Source organism: Gorilla gorilla, chromosome 1 (assembly GCF_029281585.2).
Source record: "Gorilla gorilla gorilla isolate KB3781 chromosome 1, NHGRI_mGorGor1-v2.1_pri, whole genome shotgun sequence".
NCBI classification, from domain to species: domain Eukaryota; kingdom Metazoa; phylum Chordata; class Mammalia; order Primates; family Hominidae; genus Gorilla; species Gorilla gorilla.
Window position 1 is genome coordinate 48,699,446 of NC_073224.2, and position 15,681 is coordinate 48,715,126.

General features: G+C 46.6%; 1 protein-coding gene across 1 annotated transcript in view; it reads left to right on the forward strand.

The window, feature by feature from the left end:
• PLXNA2 (plexin A2) overlaps window positions 1-15,681 on the forward strand; it is a 222,069-nt gene that overhangs the window by 165,889 nt on the left and 40,499 nt on the right. The window lies entirely within an intron of this gene.

The window sequence follows — 15,681 nt, forward strand, 5'->3', positions numbered from 1 at the left end:
AAGGAGGAAGAGGCTGCTCCTTTTCTGCCTCTTCCCTGAGCTGCTGCACCATCCTTTTCCCTGCTTCATTTTCCCTGCTGGCCAAGGAAAGCAACTCTGGTCCTCACCTATGTCACAGAATATTGGGAAACTTCTAGAACATCTCTATGATTATATCAAAACCCCAGATCAGTTTTAAAAAGAAACCCTCAAGATAGAATGGGTGCTGCTAACCTACAGATAGGTTATTTGAAGAGGTAGAAATTATTTATTTAATGTGAGTAAATTACATTTAATCCTCACAACCACCATGGGAAATAAGTATTCTCACCCCCACTGTACAGATGAAGAAAATGAGGCTCAGAGAAATTGAGTGACATGTCCAAGTTTATACCGCTGATAAGTGGCAGAGCCAGCATTTGAACTCATATTTAATTATAAAACCATTTTTAAATTCTTTACAATATTCCCAAGTAACATAAAAGAAGAAGTGGTGCTTCCCCTTCCTTCATATCCGGACCTTTCATAGACCAGATAGATGCAATCCATCCACAAGACACCATATCCCGGACAATGCAGGGCTGTCGGTGGGAGAGCTCTTACTGCATCCAGGCCCTCATTCATCTGTGCAGAGAGGAGTTAGGAGAGCACAGACACTGCCTTTCAAAGACAGAGCTACTTCAATCCCATTTTATTCTTGATCGTGACCAGGGATGGTGCCTCCTGACTTTCTCCTGTGTCTTTGTGTCTCTGGAAGAGAATGTTTGCAGGGGCTGTTGGTGGTGCCCCAGCCTCTGCCCTCAGACAGCTAGCTTCCTGAGCTGCTCAGGGCTCCGTGCCTTCCCCCTGATTCGAGTGATTTCCGGCCACTGCTGGCCTGAGAACTTGCACTGTTCTGTAATTCTTGCTGCTGCAGTTGTCAGTCTCTACATCTGTGGGCACCCGTGGTGTGGGGGAGCTTACATTAGGCAGAGACTTGCTTCTATCAGCACCACCCGCCTCTGCCAGCCCCAGCAGCTGCACCATCCACTCCCCAACTGGCTGGGGCCCCTTTCCAGCCGAAGGCAAGCTTCTCACTGGGAAACCTCTGCCTCAGCCGCCCCTGCTCGCTGACCGGGGGCTGACGGGCTGCTCTGTTCACAGAGGACACCCAGGCTACACGAGGCTAATTAACCCCCCGAGGTAATTATGCTGTAATTGATTTTCCCAGTGAACATATCAGCAGGCATCAGAGGCCCCAATCTCCTGCTGGTACTTTTCAAGTCAAGGCTGTTGTGAAATGAAGGAGCATCTTTGGAGAGAGACAAATCCATGCTGTGTCCCAAGCCACTCAGGGGACGTCACTCTGAACAGGACGTGGGGGAGGGAGCATCCAGGCCTGGAATGTTGTATTCATGATTATCTGGAATATTTTCTTTCATTATTTTCATTTCAATATTTTTTTTCTTTTCATTTTCTCCTACCCCTACCCCATCCTCCTTTCCCTGTGAAAGTCATTGTCTCTTTCTTTAACTTTTCATTCTTGAAATAATTTTAGACTTATAAAAAGGTACAAAAATAGTACAAAGAACTTTCATATACCCTTCACCCAGATTTCCAAAGTTAACATCTTACATAACCACAGTATAATTATCAAAATCAGGAAATTAGCATGGATACAATAATACCATCTAATAAACGTGCCTTATTAATATTCTGCCAATTGTCCCACCGATGTCCTTTTTCTGGTCTAGGATCCAATCCAGGATCCCACGTGGCATTCTATTGTCATGTCTCCTTAGTCCTTTAATCCTCAGTCTTTTTTTGTCTTTTATGACTTTGGTACTGTTGAGAAGTACAGGCTAGTTATTTTGTAGAATGTCCCTCAATTTGGATTTGTCTAATGCTTCCTCATGATCAAATTCAGGTTATATATTACTTTGGCAAAAGTACCAAAGATACCTGTATGGTACCTATCAAAAGGGCACCTGACACAACTTGAAGGGGATCTCAGAAGCCAAATCTGGGCAATTTGAGCAAGAACATAAAAATTGATAGCCGTGGATTTCACCAATAGAATAAGAATCCATGGTTCTTCCTGAAAAAAAGAAACAAGTAAATAAATAATGGGGGGACAGCTGCAGTGGCTCACGCCTGTAATCCCAGTTCTTTGGGGAGCAGAAGCTGAGAGGATTGCTTGAAGCCAGGAGTTCAAGAACAGCCTGGGCAACATAGCAGAATCCTGATCTCTAAAAAATAATAATAATAATTCTAAATTTTGCTGGGTGTAGTGGTGCATGCCTGTGGTGCTAGCTACTCGGGAGACTGGGGTGGGAGGATCACTTGATTCCAGAAGTCCGAGGCTAGAGTGAACTATGATCATGCCATTGCACTCCAGCCTGGGCAACAGAGCAAAACCCTGTCTCTTTTTTAACTTTTTTTTTGAGACAGGGTCTCACTCTGTCGCCCAGGCTGGACTGCCGTGGCGCAATCTTGGCTCACTGCAACCTCCACCTCCCGGGTTCAAATAATTCTCACTCCTCAGCCTCCTGAGTAGCTGGGACAACAGGCATGCACCACCACGCCTGGCTAATTTTTGTATTTTTAGTAGAGGTGGAGTTTGCTATGTTGGCCAGGCTGGTCTCAAACTCCTGACCTCAAGTGATCTGCCCACCTTGGCCTCCCAAAGTGCTGGGATTACAGGCTTGAGTCACCATGCCTGGCCAAGACCCTGTCTCTAAATAAATAAATAGAGAGAAAAGCTCTTCTTTACACTAGATTCCAACTAAAAAATGTAGAAGGAATTATGGAAATAGAAATCACCATTTGGCAAAGTACACAAGTAATAATTGTTTCAGGCAAAGAATGGTCAATGAACACTAAAATTAGTAGATGAAAGTATGATGAGAAATACGATATTTACATAACCTTAAGCTACCTTCCCATAAGATACTTGTTAATTATGACAAGAACAATAGTAACTGGGCAGTGAAGAAACGTGGTAGACCTCACCTAAACCAATTGATGAAAGTAAACAAATCCAGTAATGGGAAAAATCAACCTCATGTACCTTTCAATAGAATGCTCTGAGAAGGACACAACCTCATTTCTATGGTGTTTTTGGCAAGAATATGTAATTTGCTAAAAGCAACCTTTAAGGAGATTTTCTTTTCTTATTTTTTTTTTTTTTGAGACAGAGTCTCACTCTATTGCCCAGGCTGGAGTGCAGTGGTGTGATCTTGGCTCACTACAACCCCCGCCTCCCAGGTTCAAGGGATTCTCCTGCCTCAGCCTTCCGAGTAGCTGGTACTACAAGCACGTGCCACCACGCCCAGCTAATTTTTGTATTTTTGCTGGAGACAGGGTTTCACTATGTTGGCCAGGCTTGTCTCAAACTCCTGACCTCAGGTGATCCGCCCGCCTCAACTTCCCAAAGTGCTGGATTTATAGGCATGAGCCACCACGCCCGGCCAACTCATTTTCTTTACTTCAGCTTTCTTGGCTAATCCCTTTGCACTGGCATAGATGTTTTCCCCAAACCTCTGAATCATCGGACTTCCATGAGGCCCATACCCTTTGATGCAGACCTCCTTGTCCCCAGCCTTCATCTTCAGAATGGGTGCCCTCCTTAGTGCAGCCACTCTGTGCAGTAAATAGAAGCCATTTACTACAAAGATCCTTCTTGAAGGATGAAAAGAGAAGGATTCTAAGATGGCCTGTGATGGCAGTTGGGGGTGGCAGAATCTCCAGTCCTGGAAATAAGTGGAAGCTGGAATGGATGCTGTCCTTCCTGGGACAGCAGAGAAATAAATGAGATCATCTCAAAGGAGTTCTACGTTAGAAAAAGAAGTGGGCTCACGCATAGTTAGATAAACAGCTGTGTTATTCCTTAACCCCTCCTTACCCCATCTTCTCCATGGCAACCAGGCCCACCCGAGGGACCCATCTTTTATGTCAGCTTCATGTAGAACAAGTTGTACAGGCTATTGAATTTCACAGTTTGCATAAACTTCAGGTTAGGACCCCCTCAGGACTTACCTTCTGCTCCTCAGCCAGCTCGTGGTGTGATAATGATGCTGTCCCCCATGGGAGGCCTCCTGAGCTGCTCCCATTTCCAGCTGTCATCGTGGGTGTCTGTGCACGTGTCACCTGTTCAACCCTAGGAACAGGAGACGTGCAGAGGATTGGAAAGCCCATGAGATGCCTGGCCCGCCACGTTTCTGTTCCCCCAGCCTATGCTTCAGGACCTGCTGGGACCTCAAAGAGGAGGGTGTTAGGAGCCACAGACTGGAAAGGAAGGCCCAGAGAGAAACATTTCTTAAGGAGCCATGAGTAGGCAGGATCCAGCAGAAAAGGAAAAGACTGAATATTTTCTCAGGAAGATAAACTCAGGGAGGGTAAAGGGATTTTGGAGCTCACATAACAGAGGTCTTCTTCACTCCAAGCGAGTGTATCAGTTTCCTAGGGCTGCCCTAGCAAAGAACCACAAACAGGTGGCTTAAACAACCTGAATGTATTTGGAGGTCTGAACTTCAAGATCAAGGTGTCAGCAGCTTGGGTTCCTTCTGAGCGCTGTGAGGGGGAATCTGTTCCAGGTCTCTTTCCTGGCTTCTGGTGGTTGCTGGGAATCTTTGCCATTCCTTGGCTTGTAGAAGCGTCAACCTGACCTCTGCCTTCATGTCCACATGGCATTCTATCTCTGTGTGTGTGTCTGTCTCCCTAGTTTTTTTTTTTTAAATAAAGACCCTGTCATATTGGATTAGTGCCCACTCTAATTATCTCATTTTAATAAGATTACCTCTTTAAAGACCCTATATCCAAAGAAGGTGCCATTCTAAGGCACTGAATTAGGTCTTCACCATATGAATTTTGAGGAGAGAAGAGTCAAACCATAAGAGTGAGCATTCTCATCAGAGGGGGGAGATGCCACCATTCCAAATATGTTAATTCACTCATTAAATGAATATTTAATTAATGACTACTGTCATTAATTAATGCTGGGCTTGGAAGTTGTCTGTCACATGTATACGTGACTCCTGGTTAAGGAGGCTAGGTTATGCAGCCTCTTCCAATGTAGCCCCAGCCTATGCTTGAACATTGGCCACCTGGAAGAGGCTGGAAACTGACTGCCCTGCAGGCCATTGTGCTTCCTCCAAAAGGCCTAGGGCAGACTTCTAATCTCCACCCTCTGCAGTTGTGTCCTGTGTAGAAGGACTGAAGCAGGGATACAGGTCTTCTGTTAATGAGGACACTAACCTCAGGACCTCAGACAAGGGACATGAGCAGACCAGCCAACATTCTAATTCTGGGAGTCTTCATGATAATTGCTTCTCTTTAACAAGACTCTCCCATGTGCCAGGCTCTGAGCCTACTCCTTCAAACAACCCTGCAAGATGGCTATTATTATCTTCACTTAAGAGCTGGGGAAACAGTTCTTAGAGAAGTAAAGAATTAGCCCAGTGTCACACACACATCTGGTTAGTGGCAGAGCAGAAGTCCGACTTCCTCCACCACACCATGGTGAGGGGGATGGAGGGCTATTCCTTGGCTATACATTTCCCCACCTCATCCCACCCCAAGAGTACCTAAAATGTCTCTGCGTGCAGGATCAGAATCCTCTTGGAACTTACCAAGAGATGCCAGACAAATTGGGAACATTGGCTACCCTTTGTACTGAGCCTTAAAGTAACCTTCACCTAACTGTCTTCCTAAACATAATGAGGTCCACATTTACTCCTATGAGTGGGAGGAAAAACAAGAAGGGGATATTGGGGTGCATGTGAGCTTGGGGCAGTCACTTCTTGCCTTTTGGGGGAAGCATTATTCTAACCTCTACCCCAGGTATTTCTTGAAGCTATCACACTCAGTTGGGTTGTTTTTTTGGCTATGCCCACCAATGAGATGGCCATTAAGCTAAAGTGAAAGCTGGATTCCCTGGCCTGGCAGCTCTGACCTCTCAAGTATCTCAGCCTAATGGGAGAGGCCAGACAATGGGGCCCAGGTAGTTCACACTTGCAGGCAAGAACAGAGATCAGGGTGAAGCCAAGGCAAATCAGGCTTAAGATGCAGGAGATGAACACCAGAGTTGGTGTGACCAGGAACCCACCACTCTTAAGATGTGAAAGAACATTCCTGTGTGTTCCTGAAGTCACCTGGCACATTGCACCATAAGACCACATTGATGCCAGGCAGTGGGGGTGTTAGGTTTACAGCTGTTTCTCCAATGACCACCATGTAGCTTTTACTTTATGAATTTTTCAGCCTCAGTAACTTCTCCAACACCTCCCTAGTCCATGCTTAGGGAATATAAATTCTCTTTAACATTATCTTACATATCTTAGGTACATGTAACTGAGAAAGGAAATCAATTATAGAAAACCATGTACACTGGCCTCCAAAACCAAGCTCAAATAATTTTTGATACCTTAATAGTTGGAGATGATCCATCACTCCTTCTGGCTCCTGTTCTCCACTTGCACAAATAATTTAAAGTAGATTGGTTTTGCCTAGATTCTCTCAGATGCAAATGCATTTGTGAAACTGTTTGGGAAACTGTGGGACATTTAAAAGTATTTATCTGCAAGGCTGCACCAAATCTCTGCAGGAAAGGCCAAAAGCCACCTGCCCAGGACCAGAGTGACTCACTGCAAAGTTCCCCACAAATAAATAAATAAGTCAGCCAGCTTTCCTGAGAAACAAGCCGGCACTCTGATCTTTCGTTCATTTATTTGCAGGCCTCATTAATATAACATCACTGCAACAAACAGCTAACGGGGGATGGTGTCAGGATGAATAATGGAGTTACTCTGCTGAGATAACAATTAGGTTTTGAATGTACTATCAGCTAAGACAGAGCCAGCAAGGATTCACGCCGGGCAGGAGAGCTGGCACCACCAATGCCATAGATTCCTACAGAGCTCGTCAGCTGGGCTCTAGCCTACTGTGAGGAGTGCAGACACAGGCACACACACACAGACACGCACACATACACTCCAAGTGGAAAAGAATGCCACAGTTTGCTTTCTCAGACCCAGCATCCAGGTGTCTTTAGAAGCCAGGAGGGAATGAAAATGTGCGGCCACAAAGTTGGCATCACTGCCCTGTAAAGTCAAAGGAGTGAGAGGATTAGGAAAGAGAGGAGAAGCTGTCAACACATCCTCGACTTGTCCTCACTGGTTGGTCCTGATTAGGGGGCTCCTCAGGGCAGAACCCTCCTGAAATCCCAATCTCAGACACAAAAGCTTTTAATACAGAGTATGAACATCCGCTGAGGATGCTGATGGGACTGAGACCATTCTGGAGTGGCTTCTTCGGCACCTCTTCTCCTTCTGGGAGGCTCTGACATTAGTTTTTACAAATCCAGTGTGGGGGACTGATCACCTGCTGGAAACCATGGTGAGAGCTGTGCAGGCCCATAGAGGGGCAGCCAATGCCACGCTGGGCAATGTCCCCACCAACCACCTCCCCTTCTCGAGTCAGCCTGTCTGCCCCTGCCCTGAGTCCCCACCAAGAACAATATGCAGAGGCTCCACCTGCACAGGATGCTCGTGAAAACAAAGCTACTTTTCCTTTGGACCTCAGCTAACCCAGCTTCCCTCTGGATTTCTTCATCATAAAACAGTCATGAGAAAAATCATAGCTAACTTTCACTGAATGCTTAGCTCACACTTAGCTCAGCACCTCCCGTATGTCATCTCATTTCGACCTCAAAGCAACTGTTTTGAAATAGAAGTTAGTATTGTCATTAGACCCATTTTACAGATGAGGACACGGAAGCACTATGAGGTCTGATAACTTTCTTGAAGTGACATTGAGAATAAGTTTTAGAACTGAAATTTGACCTGCAGCTAGCTACTTGACTCAAGAGCCCCTGTGTTTGACCAGTGTCAAACCAGTCCTTCATCTCTTTCCTGAGCTCACTTGGACAGATAGAACTGTCAATCTGCAGAGCCAGAGGAGAGAAAGGAGCTGGCACCTAGCTCTTCCTCAAGCCTGCTGCAGAGATGGGAAGAAAGCCAGTAGTCCCCAATCCCAGCATTGTTTGGGGAGACTAGACGTGCACAGGAAGAGACAAAGGGGCAAGGCCAAGAGGGGAGTGTGGATATTGCCTGGGTGAGGTCAGAGAGGAGTGGGGATGGATGCTGAGAAGTTCAGTGAGCCAAAGAGAGCAGGAGTAAAGGCAGTGACCAGCAAGGCCAACTCCAGAGCTCCTTGGAAAGCAGCAAGGCATGGCCTTAGCCATGTCTTAAGTCCCGGCCATGCACTTCTTGATCTGTACATCTTAAGCCTGCTACAGAGATGGGAAGAAAGGGAAAGGGGCTGGAGTGCCTAAGCAGACAGAAGCGAAGAGCAGGCCAGGGCATGCATTCTCATGGTGGGTGACCAAGGATGGGGGTCTCCCCTGGGGCAGTGCTGTGTGAAGGCAAAAAGCAGCGGTTAGATAAACCTGGCTGAGCTCTGCCCCACTCACTGTGGAACCTTCAAGAAGTTACTTAACCTCTCTGGGACACTATTTCTCATCTGAAAAATGGGAATGATAATAACACCTCACAGCTTGTTTTGAGCGCTTAGTGGGATAAAATATGTAAAGCCCCTGGCACAATTCCTTACTCATTATAAGCACTTAACAAATGTGAAAGCAGCAGCCATCATTCTCAGAATCTTCAATACCTTGGCGCTGAAGCCGTGCTTCTGGCTTCTTTCCCGCCATCTCTATCAGCCCGGAGATACAACCAGAGGAAGATAGGGTCTCTAGAATGGGAGCTGGGCTTTGTGAAGCTCCCACCAAGCTCCTCTGCCCCGATAAGCCCCTACTCTGAAGTTGGCCCCAACCCTGCCCTGACAAGGCTCTGCCTGAGGCTGAACCTAGGAACAGCCCACCTGAGCACTCACTCCCCAGGCTGCCAAGCCCCTGGGCCTTCCAGCGCCTCCCCGGTGCAGCCCTTCACATCTCCCCAGCTGTAATTAATCGGCTGCATCTGCTCTCACCCTTGGGCTGCTTTGTGGCACAGTTCCCTCCAAACTGTTCAATTAGTGGCTGCAAGAATAAGGTCGGGTGCAGCATCACCGCGGCTGCTTTCCAGGTCATGGCACCCACGGAGGAAAACAAACATGACAGGGTCTGGCAGGAACACAGATTTAGCTGTGGTGCCCTGGTGCTCTCCTGGGTTCAGTTGGGCTCTGCAGCTGTCAAGGTGGGGTCTGAGCAGGTGGAGAAGTGACTCCCTAAACCAGAAGTTCCTGGAAGCTTTGAGAGGGCCTCAGCAGAAGACAGGAATCTGCTACTTAGTCCCCTGCCATCGTCATATGTGCTATGACCTAGGCATGCCTGCCTAATCCCACATCCTGCTGACCTAGTCTTCCTGGCTTAAGATGTACAGATCAAGAAGTGCATGGCCAGGACTTAAACTAGCCACCTTTATACCTGGGCATGGTCACCGACTGCTCCTGGGGCAGGGTTTAGGGCTGCTAGCCTGAGCTCTCTACCCTAAAGTGTTTCCCTTATTTTCCTTCTGAATCCTGCAAACGATATACACACTTTTTATTCTACAACCAGTCAATAGATATCAGTGCTCTTAAGGCCAAGTAATAACACAACTTAAAAGTCCCATTAAGATGCAGATACAGCTTTCTGTACTTGCTGTATACAAATACAGAAAGGGAGGAGGGAACAGCTGAATGAAAGGTGCCTAAAATGGGGGAAAGAACCCCAGGGAGGAAAACACAAAAGAACATGGGAAAGATACCAAATGTTTATCCTCCACTGGGTTTTGCCCAGGGCCAGCCTGGTTAATGGCGTATGTGACAAGCAAAGGAAGTCATCTTCGCAGGCCCTCCTTACTGCACATCAATCAATCAGGCCTTTGCTGAAGGCACGACCCGAGTGCGGGTCACTACACTCTCAAAAGATGCATAGAAATCCGAGAGTCCACAGAAAAGCATCCAAAATGATCAAAGGGTTTAGAAACCAAGATCTTCGGTGAAAAGGCTGGAAGAACTGCAGAAGCAAAGGCCAGGGGTGACTTAATTGCTGTCTTCAGTAGCTAAAAGATGTTTGATGAGGAGGCAGCTGTTCAGTCCTCCATTCGATGAGGAATCAAACCAGAAATTGGCTTAAATTAAAGCAAGGGAGATTGCAGGAAGAGCTGTTTAATGATCCCGATGTTAAAATACTACATCACTCTCAGGCAACAGTTAGGTACCTCCACTCATCCAGTCATCATTAAAGAACACAGTCTGTTCTAGTGTCTGGTTGAGACCAGCATTTCCTTTTAACAGAGAATTGGGGATATTTATTGACAGTTACTCGTTCCAGGCAGTGTGCTAAGGATTAGTTTCCTAAGAAAAGCTAGATAGTCCCTTGTCCCAAGATAGTTATCGTCTTATTGAGGGAATAAGCAGTTACAATGCAGTGTGGCAATTGTGGTCCTGGAGGTGTTCATAGAAGGAAGTGGGAGGGTAGAAGAAGGGGCTAGTAAATCTACTAAGGGAGTCCAGGGAGGCCTCCCTGAGGAGGCATCTTTTGAGTAGAGACTTGAGGATGGGTAGGCATTTGTCAGTGGACATGCTTGACCAGCATAGGGAACAGCACGTCAAATGCGTAGAGGCTTTATACCCTATAAAGCTGTAGCTGTGGGGGCCCTTGAGCTCTCCCAGTGAGCACATGTACAGTCATGCATCGCTTAACCATGGGGATACATTCTGACAAATGTGTCATTAGACGATTTCATCCTTGTGTGAACATCATGGCACATATTTACACAAACCTAGACAGTGTACCCTACTACACACCTAGGCTGCACACCTGTACTGCATGTGACTGGTCCTGAACACCATGGGCGATTGTAACACAATGGTAAGTACTTGTGTATCTAAACATAAAAATGGGATGGTAAAAATATGATATAAAAGATTAAAAATGGTACGCCATATAGGGTATTTACCATGAATGGAGCTTGCAGGACTGGAAGTTGCTCTGGGTGAGTTCAGTGAGTGGTGAGTGAATGTGAAGGCCTAGGACGTTACTGTACACTACCATAGACTATAAACACAGTATGCACTTAGGCTACACTAAATTCATTAAAAAATTGTTTTCTTCTTTAATTATAAATTAACCTTAGTTACTATAACTTTTTTTTTTTTTTTTGAGACAGAGTTCCACTCTTGTTGCCCAAGCTGGAGTGCAATGGTGCGATCTCGGCTCACTGCAACCTCTGTCTCCCGGGTTCAAGCGATTCTCCTGCCTCAGCCTCCCGAGTAGCTGGGATTACAGGCATGCAACACCAAGCCTGGCTAATTTTGTATTTTTAATAGAGACAGCGTTTCCCCATGTTGCTCAGGCTGGTCTCAAACTCCTGACCTCAGGTGATCCACCTGCCTCAGCCTCCCAAAGTGCTGGGATTACAGGCATGAGCCACTGCGCCCGGCCAGTTACTATAACTTTTTACGTTATAGACTTGATTTTTTAACCTTTTGACTCTTTGTAATAACACTTACCTTAAAACACACACATTGTACGGCTGTACAAAAATATTTTCTTTCTTTATATCCTTATTCTATAATATTTTTTCTATTTTTGAAATTCACTTTTTTACTTTTTAAACTTGTTTTGTTAAAGACTAAGACACAAAGACACACATCAGCCTAGGCCTACCCAGGGTCAGGATCATCCATATCACTGTCTTCCACCTCCTTATCTTGTCCCACTGTGAGGTCTTCAGGGGCAATAGCATGCATAGAGCTGTCGTCTCCTATGATGACAATGCCTTCTTCTGGAATCCCTCCTGAAGGTCCTCCCTGAGGCTGTTTTACAGTTAGCTTTTTTTAAATAAGTAGAAGGAGTACACTCTAAAATAACAATAAAAAATATAGTAAGTACATAAACCAATAACCTAGTCATTTAGCATCATTATCAAGTATTATGTGCTGTACATAATTGTATATGCTAGGCTTTCCTATGACTTATGACTGCCACAATGCCACAAGGTGGTAGGAATTTTTCAGCTCCATTATGATCTTAAAGGACCATCGTCGTATATATGGTCCGTCATTGACCAAAACGTCAATATGCAGCACAAGACTGTAGTCCATAAGAGGACAAGGCCAGGACTCTGGGGGTCCCAAGTGTGAGGGGCGGGCAGAGGAGGGGCACACAGGCAGTGCCAGCACAGCACAGAGGGGAAAGCCTCAGTGACCCCTTTCGCCCCAACCCAACAGCAGCAGGCTGCTTCTAGGATATTCTTTCTCCAATCACCTCCTTCTAGCTCTCACTTCTGAGGTCCACATGGGGAGAATTCAGATAGACTTCTAGTCCACGGTATAATACGGGGAGAAAAGCTTGGGGCTGAAATGAGTCAGTATCCAAAGATCTTCCCTGCTTATTTGACAGGTTTCACTTCCCTTCCCTGTCTCTCCACATCCCCACCACACACACACTCACTCACACACACACACACATACACCCCCCAAACTGTCAAATCATTTGTTTGTGTGGGTGTCTCATTCAGAAGTACTTCCCTGAAAGCATTAATTGAGTTCATTGTGGAATGCTGCACCTACCCCAGAATGGCTGATAGCCAGGGAAAGAAGAAATGGCCACAAGGGAGGGAGGAAAGAATAAAGAACATCTTGTACAGGGCCAGTGTTCTTCCAAATTTATTTTGGGTGAAAGGATGATGTCTCACTCTGAATCTGCTTCTGTGCAGGGCCCAGAACTCGCCAAAGCCAGGGCCCTGCTCTGGCGGCATCACTACTCCCTGCCCAAGCTCAGGCTTCGGGCATTCTCCAAACAGCCCATGAGCAGCTCTTTGTACCCCGGGTCACCCCAGTGTCTGTGATGCGCTCCCTCATCCATGTGCTGCCCTTCCAGATGGATAGGAAGACTTCCATCATCTCTAACCCTGCCAATTCTAACATCCCATGTTTTAGTCATCTAGGAAGACAGAGGTGCAGGGAAACACAGGGAAGGAGATTACCAATTATCAAGACCTACTGTCTAAACCAGCATACTAAGAACTCTCCAGATGTTATCTCACTTAATCTTCACATCATCCCTGTGAGGCAAGCATTATTATCTGTTTTTGAATGAGGATATTGAGATTCAAGGTCACATAACTCGTAAGTGTCAGAGCTGGTATTTAAATTCAGGTCTGTCTGATTCCAGAGGTTACTCTCTTCCTTCTGCAGACACTGTCCCAGCATCAGATGGTCTTTCTTCCCTATCCGACTGTAGCCAGCAGCATAGAGCTATCTGAAACTGACCAAGACATGGATCTGCCTAACATGCTGGCCATACTTTGGTTTCCCTTCTGTCACTGGGGCACTCCGTATGACTCCACCGCAGCCTCTCATCCTCACCTCTGTGGGAGACAAGCTCTCCCCTCCCCTGCAGCCTCTCAGCTCCATCCAGATCTGGAAGGACTTGCTTAAAGTCCTGCAAGCAGTAGCTGGGGATTCAGCCAAATTGCCCCTCTATAGATCCATGTAGAAAGGCCAGACTTGGCTTCCAGGAGAGCCAACTTTGTGGAATGCAACCCTGGGTGCCCTGCAATCAAAAGCTGCTTTTAAGAGAGAGCCCTGGGGACACAGTCTCTGTGTGTGTTGGGCGGGGCTGGTGGGGGTCGGGGGATTGGGACCCTGCAGCTTCCTGGTCTAAGGTGGTGTCCTGCAAGATCCTGCTCACTCCCCCTCTGGAGAAGAAATTCTTTGTCACCAAGCTTCCCCTCCCTGGCCATCTCCGAATCCTTGATCCTAAGAAGAAATACAGAAGGCAGGATGCAGGGTCCTTGCTTCCCGGGCCCAACACAGAGATGGCATGGCCTTTAGACTCGTTCTCAGCTGCCTTCTACAGGGTGCCTCTCTCTGTTCCTTTGCACTCTGCACACAGACCTCCACCTTGAGCCACTCTGATTTTTAAGCTGGAGGTGAATGGGTAACATGTCCAAAGGCTGAGGGATTTTTAAACAGCATGATGTAGAAAGGAACCACCGATAGGGCAGGGCATGAAGGATGTGCTATTGAATGGAAAATGTGGCAGAAGGGGTAAAAGGGATCAGAACCAGAAAGACCACACCTGCCAGGCCAGCCTTAGGAATTAGGGACTTTGCCTTGGCAATGGTCAGAGCCATGGAAGGTTTTTAGAGCAAGTGACTAGTAACCTGGTCAAGTATGTGTTCATGAAGGTCACCCTGGCAGCTACTGGAAAGTAGATTTACATGCAAACCCTTGGGGTTAGTGTGGGTAGGAGATGATGGAGTCCTCCTGAACACCTACTCTGGAACACATGGACTCAAAAGACACCTGGGAGTGAGAACTGATAGGGCCTGGCGACCTTCTTTATTATTTGTGGTAGATGGGAGAAAGAAACAGTTGAAGGTGCTTACAGAATTCCTGGCTGGGTGCATGGTGAGTCCATTAACCTTGAAAGAGGATCTGGGAGGGTAATTGGCTTGGGGGTGGGAGGAGGAAAAATTAAGAGTTCGTTTTTAGACATGGTGAAATGTGAGGCGCCTGAGGGAGATACATGGGGAAATGGAGATGCCCAGTAGCAATTGGATATATGGCTATGGAGCTCAGGAGAGGGGCCTGCGCCAACCATATGGATTTGGAAGTTGTCAGTAATGGAGGCCTTGGGAATCCACTTGCAAATCAAATAATCACCACTTCATCTATGTTTTGGAAATTCAGGCTTTTACACATCAGTTTTGCTTTAAGCAGGGAAGCTATAAGCTGTGTCTCCTGTAAGCCCCAGAGCATGATAGTTGCTTAGTTGTCTCCTGAACTCCCTTGCCACCTACCCTGGGTGCTGGCAGCATGGTACACTGCATAGAAAGAAGACCCCCATAAAGACCCTACACTCCCCAGACACTTTCCAAGCCCTGTGGACCTGGTTTAATGACCCACAAGGACACCGATTCTCCCGGCTTGGATTCGCCCAGCTGCTAGCTGGAACTACCCATCTCACTTGTATCTTCATGCCAAGATTATAATGCTTGCCAATAATTTACCCAAAAAAAGTCTTCTTCTCTAAACAATATAAGCTGAATTATGCCTCTGAGCAGCTCTGTGCTAACAAATAGACCCTACAGCACCCCAGTACCCACGACCATGTGTCTGCCACTGATCCTTGAATGTTGGAAGGGAAACACTACAGTGATTTACCAGCAGGAGGAAGCTACCCCATGGAACCTGCCAGTGCCGCAGAGGATCCACAGTGCGGTCCCCACATGCTACCTGCAAGACAGAAATATTTTTAGGCTTTCCAGAAAGATTTCATTTCACAGTTTTTCTGAAAGGTTGTAATTAACTGCAGCGAGCAAAAGAATGTTTTTTAAGAAATAAAAGTAGGGGAAGAAGAGGTTTTGTCAGTTCCTTTGGGTAGGTGGGTTCATGCCATCCAGGTGGCTAGGGGAGGGGATGGAGGGGCTGGTGAAGTTCATTCCAAGTGGATTAAAAGAGAACCAGGAACTAAAAGCAAATTGTCTCCTGCTGATGCTCTCCTGCAGCAGGTAAGGAAGCAGCCCTTTCCATTTCTCATTAACAAGGGTTCTTTTCCCAGAGCCCAGGAGTCCCAGGTCCCTGAGGAAACTGTGCCAGGGGAGACTGGAACAGCCAGGGTGGATTATTGTTGGATATTTTTAGAGTGCAGGGACAGATGAGCTATAGTGGCTGTCAGTTCCTCATGCCAGCTCCTTCCTCTCCAAGTTGTCCTTCCTTCTCCTACCC